Source organism: Pinus tabuliformis, chromosome 7 (assembly GCF_031772625.1).
Source record: "Pinus tabuliformis cultivar Carrire ecotype Pingquan chromosome 7, CPIR1, whole genome shotgun sequence".
Taxonomy (NCBI): Eukaryota; Viridiplantae; Streptophyta; class Pinopsida; order Pinales; family Pinaceae; genus Pinus; species Pinus tabuliformis.
In genome coordinates, this window is record NC_142293.1 from 1,322,728,986 (window position 1) to 1,322,743,860 (window position 14,875).

Consider the following 14,875-nt stretch of genomic DNA (forward strand, 5'->3'; position numbering starts at 1 on the left):
GCCATAGGATCATCCAGGAACAAGTTATGGACATATACTTGTGTAGGATCATGTTCAACATGGCAATTTCTATAGCTATCTTTGACCCTTTGTGATTGATGTCAAAGGGGGAGAAATTTCAAATACTGATGCAAATATTAACATTGATCGAGGAAGGCATTAAATAAGGGAGACATTGCAAACATTGACATTGATGAAGGAAGGAATTTGCATAAGGGGAGTTTCTGATTTGTTGACATCAATGACCATCAATGACAAAAAGGGAGATTGTTGCACATTGTGTTGTCATTGACGTCAAAGGGGATGTATGAGACAATAACAATATCACTCATGATGCACAAGGAAGCAACAGGACTATCTATGAAGCAATATGACAGTTAGATCTCTTATAGGTTCTCATCAAGTGAAGTTAAAGGTTATTGAATCTATTTGAGTCTTTTATGTGGTTATGATGTCCTAATGATCTTATAAACTACATGGTTGTGTAGAGCTCGTCAATTTCCTTCCAATGGTATATCATACTCTTAAAAACTCCTCCTGAATGAGAAGTTATGGCCATTTGAAAATCAACTTAAGTTGGGGGCCCAAACTATAGGGAAAAAACCCAAATTGTTAACACGTTAAATAGTGCACACATTTCGAGTGCATCCACAATCCATTGACGTAGTCAATGTATGATCTCAACAGAACTTGCATGACCTTTAACCAAGTTAACAAAGATGCATCTTTTCAAGATCTCATGCATCTAACTGACATATGAAGAAATGGAGGGTAGATGATAAGGCAACTTGCACAATGGTTAACCCGCCGCCACCTTGACCTCCCTTGGATCCGTTATCACTAAGCAAGTTTGCTTGGCTGTAACATAAAAATCCTTAAGGTAAAATTTTCAAACCAAGCTTGTATATTGAAGGCTAGCCCCCTAAATCTAGAGAGGGCTCTCTCTGACAATCTAATCACTAAGCTTAGCAACTGGTTGTGTCTTCAAACAATGGCAAGATTTTGAGTGTGGTGGTTGGGATGAAGCAATTAATCCATTGGGCTATGGGATCAACAAATCAAGTTTCAGATGTAGCTACCAAGATATTGACTGTATGAATCAAGAGGGACAGAGGCAAGATAGATGGAAAACTGTAGACATATCAAACATCATCTGAATGGTAGTAGAAGGAGAAAACAATCCACTATAGCAGGGCATGAAACATGAATCCTGCAAGATTTAGGAGAAATAGTGCAGATGTCTAAATCATATGAACCAAAGCATTAAACTAATGAATTTTGTCACATAATCTCATTTAAACACTAGAAGATAACATATAAATGATATCACTTAGAAAGGAAACTATCACAAAAGAAAATTGATTGAGCATACCATCACAAGAATCTCTGTATCATGAACATAATATCCTAGTCCTCTTAGCACTTGAAAAGATGAATAATTTGATCACACACACAACAAAATAATACTTTGTTTCAAAATCCAACCTTTTGTCCTCCTTTTACATTTAATCTATAGAAATAATACATAAGTTTCACATCCACAATTTGTGGAAAGTATTAATTACAATAATCCTCAAGATCCAAAATAAATGGATCTGAAAACCTATTGATTACTATTTGAAATAATCAAGGAAGAGATAATATCTGATGCCCAAGTCGAATTGATGAGGTGGCCTTCACTTGTTGACTTGGCATTTTTATAGGAAACATAAAAAATATGGAAAAATAGGTCTCTAATATACATCCTAATATCTCAAACCATGATAGATTTATAAAACAGAGGGAGGTTTTGTTATTTGGTATGTTCCCTAAAGTAACCTCTCTATTTTTTTCCAAGATTCATCTCCATATATTTGGAAACGTCTTTTGGAAACAATGACTAAAATAGGAAAAAAACTGAATTACAAAATCTGGTAAAATAGGCTTCAAAGATTCGTTTGTATTTGCCAAACCATGATATATGGATAAAAATTGAAATTGGTTTTTTTAAATCAAACTGTTACCAAAAAAAACCTCTTTTTGATTTTTAAAAGTCCCTTTTAACTGTTCTAAAAATGTTACTTGAAGACGATGACTAAAACAGGGTAAAACATAGTGTTGTTATTTCTCCTTCTTGTTGACTATTTGACCAAAACCATAGGAACTTGGTATGTGTGCCTGCAATCTACAAAAAGCATTGATGATATATGATTTTATTTTTCATCTTCTTGTACTGGTTTGGAATTCCTTTTTGTTTTTCTTTCATAAACCCTAATTTTTGTCTCTCTAACATGATTTTATGGGTTTGTTGGAAATGACCTTTTTACAAAAAACTACATTTTTAGGGTTTATTTTAAAACATTCTCTAAGGCTTGGAAATCCCACCAAATGCCACATCAAGATTGAACACTAGTTACATTACCTCCAACAACATCTTAGGCATTTTAAATGATGGAAAAGGCATTTTAAAACTTTGTACTTTCAAAATTTCGTAGCACCAGTTGTAGGCATTCGATAGGCTCCAATTTGCAGCAAAACTTAGGGAAAGCTTAGATATAACTTAATAAACTCTTTTGAAATATTTATAATCTTTATGTCACCCTCACATAATTTTTTTTTTAACATATCTCAATACCGAACCCTTCATTGTTTCTAAATGGAGTTGTCAATTGATCATCAAAACATTTGGACCTATTGGAAAGGTACAAACCTAGTGCTAACATGATCGACACGTGGTGAGCCCTGTTGGGTCCCTATAATACTAGTGATTACCCCATTACTATTGTAGTTATACCCGTTATTAATATTGTTGTGCCCCTATTGCCCCCATATTGTTATTACTGTGCCCCATAGAATCCCTCTATTGTTATTTTTGTGGCTTTATATTATTATTGTTAGGTCGGCTGGGTTATATTGTGACTCCTTAGACTCATATATATAGAAAGGAGGTTTTGTCATTTGAATCATCCAAGAATTGTTCATTTATGTAACGTAAAGGAGGTTTCCCCCTCGAAGAGGCTGAATTCTAAGGCGTTGATCTATCTTTTCTATCTTTTCTTGAGCTGGTTTCATAACATTTGGTATTGGAGCTTTGGATTCTAGGGTTTCGCTGCTCCAAACAGGTCATCGTGGAATTTTCGCTATAACTTTTTTTCTGCGACGTTTCAGAAGCTAAAAAAAAACCCATTTGAGAAGACATCGCGCTGAATCTCGGGTCCGAATTTTAGAGCTTTTTGCGCTATATTTGCGGAGATATGATCTGAGGAAGTTGGTCTTTTTGCAGACTCCTGAATTACATTCCAAACAGGTGACCTGGGGAAAATCATCATAACTTTTTCCCTGAGCATTGGATTGAAATTTTGTAAGAAGGTGCAAAAAGAGGACGGACTGTAGTTTCTTGTATATATTTTTCAGAGCCAAAGGACAAAACAGTGACTCGTGGCACGTCGTACAAGTTCGCTCTACTGAACTAGTCTATAATCAGGTCACTGTGGGAGATTTTGCATAACTCTTCCTTGGAGAATCCAAATTGGATCAGACTGGTGGCATTGGAAAGAGGACACAGAGGGCTACCACAGGTTGCAATTTTAGAACTGGATGATCTGAAAGTATAGAGATACATCAGAGGCAATATCGAGCTCCTACAAAGTGAAAAAAAGGTGTGTAGATTCTTTTAAATTTTTGCTTAAGAGTGGTTTGAAAATTTATTTTGAAGGAATTCAAAGGGCTAGTAGAGCATTATTATCGGTAACTGATGCCCCGAGGAAAGAAAATGCAAACACCTAGTAAGGAACCTAAAAGCTCTAGCATGACTCATGAAGAAGAAGAAGAAATGCTATATGATATATCAAAATTACAAGAACAAGTGCAACAAGTGTCACTTGCATAAAAAGCAACAGAATCTAAGATGGATGGTTTAAGGAAAGATGTAGAATCTAAGATGGATGGTTTAAAGAAAGGGGTAGAAGCTAAGATGGACTGTTTAAATAAAGGCGTAGAAGCTAAGATGGATGGCATGGAAGCTAAGGTGAATGGCATGGACGCTAAAATTGATGGCATGGATGATAAGATGGAAGAATTGAAGATAAATATGAATAAGTTGCTACAAGAAATGGTCACTAATGGTGAAAGGGTACTAAAGGAAACTCATGATGAAAACAAAAGAAATGTTAATCATGATTCCATAGACTCTAATGTTGGATCGAAGACTCACCATATTCCAAAAATCGATATGAGGAAGTTTGATGGCAAGGATTCTGCCACATGGATATTACAGATGGAGCAATTCTTCGATCTCAATAATGTGCAAAACACACAAAAGGTACGTATGGCAACTTTATATTTGGAATCAAATCAGTTTGTATGGTATGAATGGCTTTGCTCTCGTAAACAATTTATCACTTGGGCAATTTTTACGGAAGAATTGATAGCACATTATGAGGATACAAAAAGCAACACTTTTTTTAGCCAATTGATAAGTCTCAAACAAAAGGGTTCAATAATGGAGCACATTGAGGAGTTCCAAAAATTGAACATAAGGGTAAAAGATATTCTAGAGGAGCATAGGATTGATGTGTTCATAGGGTCTTTAAAGGATAATATCCAACATGATGTTCGCCTTTGAGAACCTGATTCATTAGAGAAGGCATTCAGGTTAGCAAGAAAAATGGAAAGCAAAATTATGGCAACTAGGAAGCATACCACTCACAACTATAAAGACGGAAGTGTTGTTGCCCCTAGTCTTCCACAACCTATAAGGTTGACACCACAACAATTGGAAGAAAAAAGAGCAAAAGGGCTTTGTTACAGTTGTGATAGAAAATACACTAAAGGTCATAAGTGTGCTGAGAAGAAATTATTCTACATAGATTGTGAAGAGGAAGAAGAAAAGGAGTAAGAAAGGTCAAACGAAGAGGATATACTCCAGGAGCAAAGCCTAGATGAAGAACAAATAAATCCGACCATATCTTGTAATGCATCGGCGAGAATTACCATTCCTCAAACCATCAAGATAGAAGGACAAATCAAGAAGAAAAAGGTAATAGTGTTGATTGATTCAGGAAGCACCCACAATTTTATTCATTGTAAGGTAGCAAAAGAATTGAATTGCTTCCCATATCCAGCACCAGAGTGTCAAGTGATGATTGCAAATGGAGGAACAATAAATTGCTCTGGAAAGTGCCATAATATCAAGCTATCCATGGGAGAATATGTATTGACTAGCCCAATGCTTTCCATTCCAATGGGAGGTGCTGATGTTGTACTAGGAGTCCAATGGCTACAATCATTGGGTACAATAGCTTTTAATTTTCAAGAACTTTTCATCAAATTTTCTACGGAAGGAAAGGAAGTTGAATTAAGGGGTATTGCAGGGAAACCAGGAAAGATAATAAGCTCTAATGGTATGACAAAGCTTCTAAAAAAGGAACAAAGAGGTGTAATTGCACAATTATGTTCGCTAGATGTTTCCACATTGGAATCATCTATTTCTCCAGATCTCCAAAAAGTCCTGGACAATCATTCCAAGGTATTTGAGACTCCCAAAGGTCTCCCACCTATGCGTGATCATGATCATGCTATTCATCTAATTCCAGGAAGTGTTCCTCCAAACATCAGGCCGTACAGATATCCCTATGTCCAAAAGAGTGAAATTGAACGTATGGTTGCAGAAATGCTAGAGGCTGGTATAATTCAACCGAGTCAAAGTTCTTTCTCTGCTCCAGTGGTATTGGTGCACAAGAAGGATGGATCATGGCGCATGTGTCTGGATTATAGGGATCTCAACAAGCTCACTATTAAAGATAATTTCCCCATTCCTGTCATTGATGAATTACTGGATGAATTGCATGGGTCAATTTACTTCACCAAGTTGGATCTTCGTTCAGGATATCATCAAATCAGAATGAAGATTGAAGACATTCCAAAAACAACATTTAGAACTCATGAGGGTCATTATGAATTTTTGGTCATGCCTTTTATCCTTACCAATGCGCCTTCAACATTTCAAGGTTTGATGAATTCAATTTTCAAACCATTCCTTAGAAAATTTGTGTTATTATTTTTTGATGATATACTAATCTACAGCAAGTCTTGGAAGGATCATGTTGAACATGTTGACAGAGTGCTACAACTATTGGAGGAGAAACAATTATATGCAAAAAGATCCAAATGTTTCTTTGGAGTCCAGGAGGTGGAATATCTGGGTCATATTGTACCTCATGAAGGAGTTAAGGTAGACCCTAGCATTATTGTAAGTGACAGAGACCCCATTTTCACTGGAAATTTTTGGACAGAATTATTTTCTTGTCTCGGTACTCAGTTAGCTCATAGCTCATCTTATCATCCTCAATCTGATGGGAAAACTGAGATAGTAAACAAATGTTTGGAAGGATATCTTCATTGCTTTGTATCTGATAAATAGACACAATGGGTCAAATGGTTGCCTCTGGCTGAATGGTGGTATAACACTTCCTTCCATACAGCAACAAAAATGACCCCATTTATGGCACTTTATGGGTATCAACCACCATCCATCACATCATATTTAAGAGAAAATTCTAAGGTTCAGGCAGTGGAACATCACATCGAACATCAACAACAAGTCCTCCAACTCTTAAAGGATAACCTCGTGTTGGCACATAATAGAATGAAACAACAGGTAAATCAACATCGCAGTGAAAGAAGTTTTGATGTAGGTGATTGGGTATTCCTACAACTACAACCATATAAGCAAATGTCCCTCAAGAAAGCTAAGAAGGATAATAAATTATCACCAAAGTATTATGGTCCGTACAAGGTGTTGCAAAAGATTGGTACTATGGCATACAAATTGGAGCTTCCTGCAGCTTCTCGATTGCACCAGTTTTCCATGTTTCATGTTTAAAGAAGGTTATAGGCAACAAGCTCCCAGTTCAAACAATATTGCCAGAACTTGACGAGGAAGGAAAAATTATATTGGAATCGGAAGCAGTCACAGAAACAAGAACTCGACAATTACGCAATCGATCAATTTCGGAGTATCTTATCAAGTGGAAGAACTTAGCCGCTGAAGATTCCACATGGGAGGATGAGAATTTTATATAGAAGTATCCATAACTACTCAAGCGTTGAGGACAACACTTTTTTGAAGGAGAGGGGCATGTTGGGTCCCTATAATACTAGTGATTACCCCATTACTATTGTAGTTATACCCCTTATTAATATTGTTGTGCCCCTATTGCCCCCATATTGTTATTACTGTGCCCCATAGAATCCCTCTATTGTTATTTTTGTGGCTTTATATTATTATTGTTAGGTCGGCTAGGCTATATTGTGACTCCTTAGACTCCTATATATAGAAAGGAGGTTTTGTCATTTGAATCATCCAAGAATTGTTCATTTATGTAAAGTAAAGGAGGTTGCCCCCTCGAAGAGGCTGAATTCTAAGGCGTTGATCTATCTTTTCTATCTTTTCTTGAGCTCGTTTCATAACAAGCCCAAACTACCTCACACACGGAAAGATCTCACGAGTTGTTTGTACACGTAGGTGAAATATCACTGACTTGGTGTCACCTAAAGTTGCAACGTGGCATGGACAAATGGCAAGTTTTGATTGGTAGAAAGGTTAGAAATGGGTGACATGCACCACCCCTCATGGGATGACACGTGCCATAATGATATCACATTGACATCACCATGCGAATGGCCAGGTTACCCTCAGAACGTGGTCATGGAACCTAGTCACATGGAACCAAGGCGCTGAGGTTAAACGACCAAAATAGAAAGCATGGCCATATAGTGGGACCAACCCCATTCATATGGGAGAAGTAATGGTTGAACATAATTATTTTGAGGCCATACACTTAAACCGAGCCTTAATTGCATGGAATGTTGTATGGCTTCAAATGGGATGTTGACCCCAATGTTACTGGTTGAATCCACGGGCCCTTGGTTCGGCAATACATAATTTTGGAACCATGAACCATTATATACGTGTGCCCAAGTTTCTCATTCAAACATAAGTGATGGTGTGATGGATTGGTAAAACACAATCTCACAATTCAAAATTATGTTTGGTTTCAAATAATAGTGAAAAGGCTTGGCACTTATTTCTTTTGATAGTGACACAAACTTGGATTGTTAACCTTTGGTATGGATGCAATTTGGTGATGCCCATGGTGGACTCCATGTCATTAGAGAGTGCTAAATATATGGCCATACATCATGACATGGCATAACAGGGTAAGAATGAAGGCCATACCCTCAGACACGCCTCACACACAATTCATTAGTGATGTGCCCTTGTTGTATTGGCTGAGTCAGTAGACCGAGTCCGAGCAATAGTCAATTCAATGCCATTTTATTTTATTATCTTGAGTCTTTTTTGTAGAATGATTAAGCAAAAAGCGGTGGCCATTCTATCACATCAGTTTCGAAATCTGGACAATTTGTAGAAGTGTGCCCAAATTGTGATATTTTGTAGAGCACTTAATTTAATATAAAGTTTTTATTTGGTTTTTATGGGTTTTTGGGCTCAATATTGGTCCAAATTAATTGGATTTTGGAAGAAGTTGGGCGATCAAGTCTTAGAGATGGATGTAACCAAGGGAATGTAATGTCTTATTGAAACTTATTTATGGATGAAATCTCTTTGATGTGTTTTGAGGGAGTTGTAGAAGTTTTTGATATATGGCTAAGATCAATTTTCGAGAAAGGGTATGTGTGACCAAATTGATGGATGAGCTAAAGCAATGTACGGGTAACAACATGACAATGTGTGACAATGGTTTATGGCAATATTTGGGATAGTGATTCTAGTAACAATGGTTGTAGGTTATTGTAGTGACAATTGTTGTAGGATATGACAATGATTGTAGTGACAATGGTTCAATGTTATGACATTGAGTGCAGTGGCAGTGGTTACAGGGTATGACAATGAGTGGAGAGGTAGTGGTTGCAGGTTGTTGCAGAAATTATGGACTTTGCAGTGACAAATATTAGAGGCGACATATTGTGAGATTACTTTTGATTTAGTAATATATGATGACAGTGGATCAAATTTGAAAATCATAGGAAATAGAGGTCCACATGAGTTAAATAAGGAGGTTGGAGCCTCAATTAGGTTGGAACCTGGAACACGTTGGAGCCCACTCATTATCAAGGTTGGATCCTAGAACAAGTTACAACCCACTTCATCATTGAGGTTGGTGGCTCAATGAAGTTGTAGCCTAAAATGAGCAACTACTTGCGTCTTTCGAAGTTGGTGCCTCAATCAGTTTGTATCATACCACAAGTGGCATCTTTCATATCCTTGGGGTAGCTTCCTCCAACAGGTTGTAGCTTGTGAATCTATATAAATGAATTGAAGATAAAGAATAAGTTCATTTGTGGGCTTCTCCTGCATGGGTTTCCACGTAAAAATCTTGTGTCTCTTTGTGATGTGATGGTTTCTTGACGTGTTATTAATTTGATGGTAGCTTGGTGAAGCACTGTTATATTTGTTGATGCTTATGATTCATTACTATATGATTGGTTGATGACGAAAAAATTGTGCAATGGTAAAATTGATCTCATATTGATTCACCCGTCCTCTTAGTGTGACCTTTGGGCCAATAGGTGGTATTAGTTAGACATAGAGACAACTTGTAGGAGGTACTAGTCTACATCTAGATCTAGTGCTAGAGGCAACAATGATAGTTGCGAAGGTGTCAAGACTGGATGCAATGGATAGACAACATCAAACAATGTGAGAAGAGGTCGTGTGAGAAGGGTAGGGGGCTAGTCAAGCAAGCCAACTAAAAGGTTCTAGCTTCCAAATGGCATACACTACAGATCCGAGAAGAAAGGTTTCAATGTTCGAGCTAGAGGAACACGTGCTAGAAGGTCGAGGGAACTTGTATATGCAATAGAACTAGCCTTGAGCAGCTTCCAGGAATGGATAACTAAGATCATGGGGACATGTTATGAACAATGTTCAAGGAAGCTGCATGTTGGGTCTCCCAAATAGCTAAAACATAAGTCTCATCTAACCAATCTTAGGCACATAAAGGCTACATTAAATCTTCAGTTTTGCACATAATAACAATTTCCTAGGTTAATAAGTTCTTAGGAGGGTCAAGGAGATTTTTCATGATTTATGTGCCTAACATGACAATTGTGCAGGATATTAAAGGGATTTTGCGTAGATTTCTAGGAGATCCATCCATAGATATTTGTGGGGCCTACTCCATGCTATAGAAGACTTCCAACTTGGCTGGCTGAGCATAATAAATATTATTTCCTACTGGTACATGGTGACCCAGGAAACATGATCCAACTTTTTAGGGATTTTGGAGGGAAAGAAATCCTCCCCTCAAGGAGTATTCCCCCTACTCATTTTTTTATAAATAAAGGGCTCAAGTAACCCATTAAAGCAAACAAAAGCAAGAGAATAATAGCATACAACATTAGGAGAAGTTCAAACTTTATGTTTTGCAACTTTTTCCATGTACAAGCAATCCTTCAATTAATGAAAGTAATCTCTGATTTCAGTTCTTAGTCATGGATTTTTCTTAAGGGCTCTGAACCTCCTTGGGTTAGTTCCCAACCCAGGTGCTCAAGATCCCTCTTGTACCATTATTGTTCATGTATTTGACTATATTTGCAACTTGTTTCTGAACATTACTTTTATGCATCGTTGTTTAGACGGTTTATGAACAATATTTTCTTACAAAGTATCTGAGAATTAGATGATAATATTGGTAATGGTTACATTGTTCAAAATAAGAATATTATTTATGCATTTAGTTCAATTTATTTGTTGATGTTTATTTTTTTATCCATCATTCACATTTATTGTCTCTACGGAATCCCCTATTTTGCAACTATAGGAAACCCTATAACCTTGTATCTTGTTGGATCAACCCTTCCACAACTGATGTGAATACTTGGAAATGTGTTCCTTATAACTTTACAACTTTTCCGTAATATCCCTTCCTAAATATTTTCTAAGGCAAAGAACCTAATTTTGGTCTAAAGGTAATTTTTGGAGGCAAGACTTAGAAAAAGTGGGTCGAAGAGCATTTAGTGGAATGTGGGGGCCACCCACCCACAAATAATACGCACCACTTAGTTGGTAAGTCGAATTTCCTAAGGGAGGTCAAAAATTAAAGGAGGGACCCCTATGAGACCAAGGGCCAACAAGTATAAATAGGTTGAGAGAAGTATCATTTGGGGCTCTTTTATATTTGATATCTGATTGTCACTATAGTTGTTTAGCTGAGTTACAAGTGTTGTTTAGCAAAAGAGATTCCCAAGGAGTGAAGCTCAACCTTTCTTTGGTGGACCTTGAGTGCCAACCTAGGAAGGATTTACCTTGCTTTGGAGGCTGGGAGAGAGACATCACGCAGGTACAGGCTATTCTGGTTCAACCGAGATGCAAAAGGAGAAGCCATGCAGTTATTGGGGAGGATTGGTGTTGGAATTGGGGTCTCTATTGCTGCAGCAGTGTTTCTTAGTTAGATTCCAGCCAAAGGAGGAAAATTTTGTGAGGAAAATGGAGTCCCTCTCTACCGTACGAATCGTTGGAACGTGGTAGTGTGTCATCCCCTTACAGGCTTGTGCAGTTCTTCTTGGGTGTTAGTTGTGTGGAGTGTCGGTTGGAGGATTTAGGGGTTGAGCTGTTAAGATTTCATTTGGAAGGTGATTGTGGGGAGATTGTCAACATTTTGGAGTAGCAAAACATCATTTTATGCTACAGGTGGAGTGTTCTAGTTCTAGAGGAGGGCCAAGCTATTTGGGGCCAAATTTGGAGGGTCAAATCTAGAGAAAACCCTTTCTGGGTTTTTCTAGGTTTTGGGCAAGGATCATAGCCCTAAATTTATAGAATTTTCTGGGTAGTTTTGAGGGGCTAAATCAAGTCAGCCAACAATGCAGAAAAATTGGGATAGCGCAGATTTATGGAGGGGCAAACTATTGCAGTAGATGGGCATTGAGAGATTGATTACCTAGGGCTTGTAGCTTGCCTTGAGCAAGCTTAGGTGAAATCCTTCCAATTTGTATTGTACTCTAGCAGTTTACATATAATAAAATTGGCCATTTTGGTCTTCCAGAGCATTTTTCTGTTTATGGGTGTTTGCTAAAATTTGTTGTGTTGTTATTTCTGTGCACGTCTTTGATTATAGTAGTAAAATTTATATTTGGAACATTACAGTGGTATCAGAGCATGTTCTTGGTGGGGGTGGGGAATAAGAGCAGGTGATGCCACCTAGATTTCAAGGCTTGGTTTTCCAAAGAGGCAGTGGTAGAGGTAGAGGTAGGGGTCGAGGTAGAGAAGGAGGTCTAGATCCATTTTTAGACACCGAAGTGGAGAATATTAGAGGCGGTATGGAAAACCAAGAGGAAAATGAGAAACCCAGGAAATTGGGCCAGAATTAGGTTCTAGAGGAGCTGCTGAGAACCAATCAGTAGATGTTGAGACAAGGGCAGCTCATGATGGATATGATGCAACAGGTGATGGGGCTGCAAATGGGTGGAAGGTTGGAGGGGGAGCCTCATGGTGATGGAGGTTCCAGAGTAGGAGGGGGTAACCATACTTATCAACACCCACATATTCCTCAGGGTGGGTAAGCTGGCTGTCCCACTATGCCTCACTTTGTGGATGAGCCAGACCCAGTTGTAGAGTTGGTCAACTTAGTTGCGTCCGGTATCGATGAGTATGAGGGATTAGATGCCCAGATTAAGCGGGTGATGTATTTTGGGGAGTACATACACCTCAAGGAGAGGCATACTACTAGAGTTGGGGCACACCACAGAGGGAGACCTCTAACCAGAATGTGCAGAAGATAACAGGGAAGGTTACACTCCCTAACTTTGATGGGTCGAACAAGAGTTCAGCCATGGATTGGATTCAAAAGTTAGACACATATTTCCACTTGAGCCCCATGCAGGAAACTAATTTTATATAGTTCTCTACTCTACATTTGGAGGGGGATGCCCGAGAGTGGTGGAATCATGGGCTAATCACGTTGGGAAAATCCATATCACCTCTTACACAAAGTTCGCACGGAGGTTGTTGGAGAAGTTTGAGAGGGAAGACCAGGAGTTGCATTTCAAGGAGTTAGCCCATCTGAGGTAGACTGGTAGAGCAGAGGCTTACATCACGAAGTTCTAGAGACTAGCAGTGATGGTGACAGACATCTCAGAGGCTCGGTTGATCATGCTATTTGTGGAGGGGTTTGATGAGCCTTTGTGTGGTTGGGTGAGGGCTTACAAACCCATATCACTTATAGATGTTATCTCCAGGACCCAGGATATGATCGATGAAGTGACCAAGACCCAGGCTTTCGCTCCCACTAGACCCATAGCCCCACAGGGGAACCGAGACACTAGACTACCTAAGAGGGATGGCGGATGTGGCCAGATGGATGAGGAGACCTGGAGAGACCTTAGGAGGAGGAGGTTGTGCTTGACGTGCCAGGATCCTTGGGAAACTTGGCACAAGTGCACTAAGGGAAAGGCCCATTTCATTGAGGTGTATTCAAACAATGAGCCAGATGAGGAGTCCGACATGGGAGCAAAGCAAGGATATGAGGGAGGACAATCATCGGGAGGGCCACCACCACACCACCTAGAGGCCATTTGACCCATCTTGGGGAGTCCTTGCTTCACTTCGAGGAGTGTCGAAGTACTTGACACTTAGGATCATGGGGACAATACAGGGGCATCGAGTGTCAGTCCTAGTAGACAGTGGGGCCACCCACAACTTTATTGATGCACAGATGGTGGAGTGTAGAGGCATTCTTATAGAGACATTCGAGTGGTTCTGTGTACTGGTGCCAGGAGACCAGACCATGTTGTGCACGAAGTATGTTGTTTACTGTGAAAATGGGGAACTGCTCGCTCACTGATCAATTTTTTGTAGTTGATGTTCCAGACACCAACATGGTGTTAGATGTCCAGTGGTTGTATTCATTAGGTAGGGTCACCATTGATTGGAAAAAGTTAGAAATGGAGTTTATGGGTCTATATGGGAAGCTAGTGTTATTGAGGGGAATGCATTATTATCCACCCTAGACAATTTCAACTCGCCAGATGGAAGCAAATCTACGACATGAGGACATAGAGTGGGCAGTTGAGTTGAGGATCTCAGAGACAGGGGCTCCAAAACAGCTGGTGCATCCAAACATATTGGCCTTGTTGGAGAGGCACCAGGGGGTTTTTGGGGAGATCCCACTAGGTAGACCACTAGATCGTGGGTTCAAGCACACTATTGAGTTGGAGGATGGGGTGAACACAGTCATCACCACCCCGTATAGGCATCTAAAGGCCTATCGGGATGAGATAGAGAGGGACATCCAGGAGCTGCTGAGGTTGGGTCACATCCGGCCTAGTTCAATTCCCTTCGCTTCTTCCGTGGTGCTGGTGAAGAAGAAGGATGGGACACTCCATATGTGGATTGACTACAAGGCCCTCAATAAGAAGAAAATGAAGAACCGATATCCCATCATGCGCATTGACGAGTTGATGGATGAGCTTAGAGGAGCAAAATACTTCTCTAAGATAGATATGCACTTAGGGTATCATCAGATCTGGGTGAGGGAGTAAGACATCCCTAAGACTACCTTTCATTGCCACAATGGACATTTTGAGTTCTTGGTGATGTCCTTTGAGCTAACCAATGCTCTAGCTACATTTCAATCTTGTATGAACCACGTGTTTCGTGGGAAGTTGAGGCACTTCGTTCTTGTTTTCTTTGATGACATACTCATTTATAGCAAGACTTAGGAGGAGCACCTTCAACACTTGGAGGTGGTGCTATGCATACTTGAGGAGTAGCAGCTGTATGCAAAGATGTTGTACCTGGGGCATGTGATTGGGGAGGATAGAGTGAAGGTACACCAGGAGAAGATCAAGGTCATTTTGGATTGGCCCACACCCA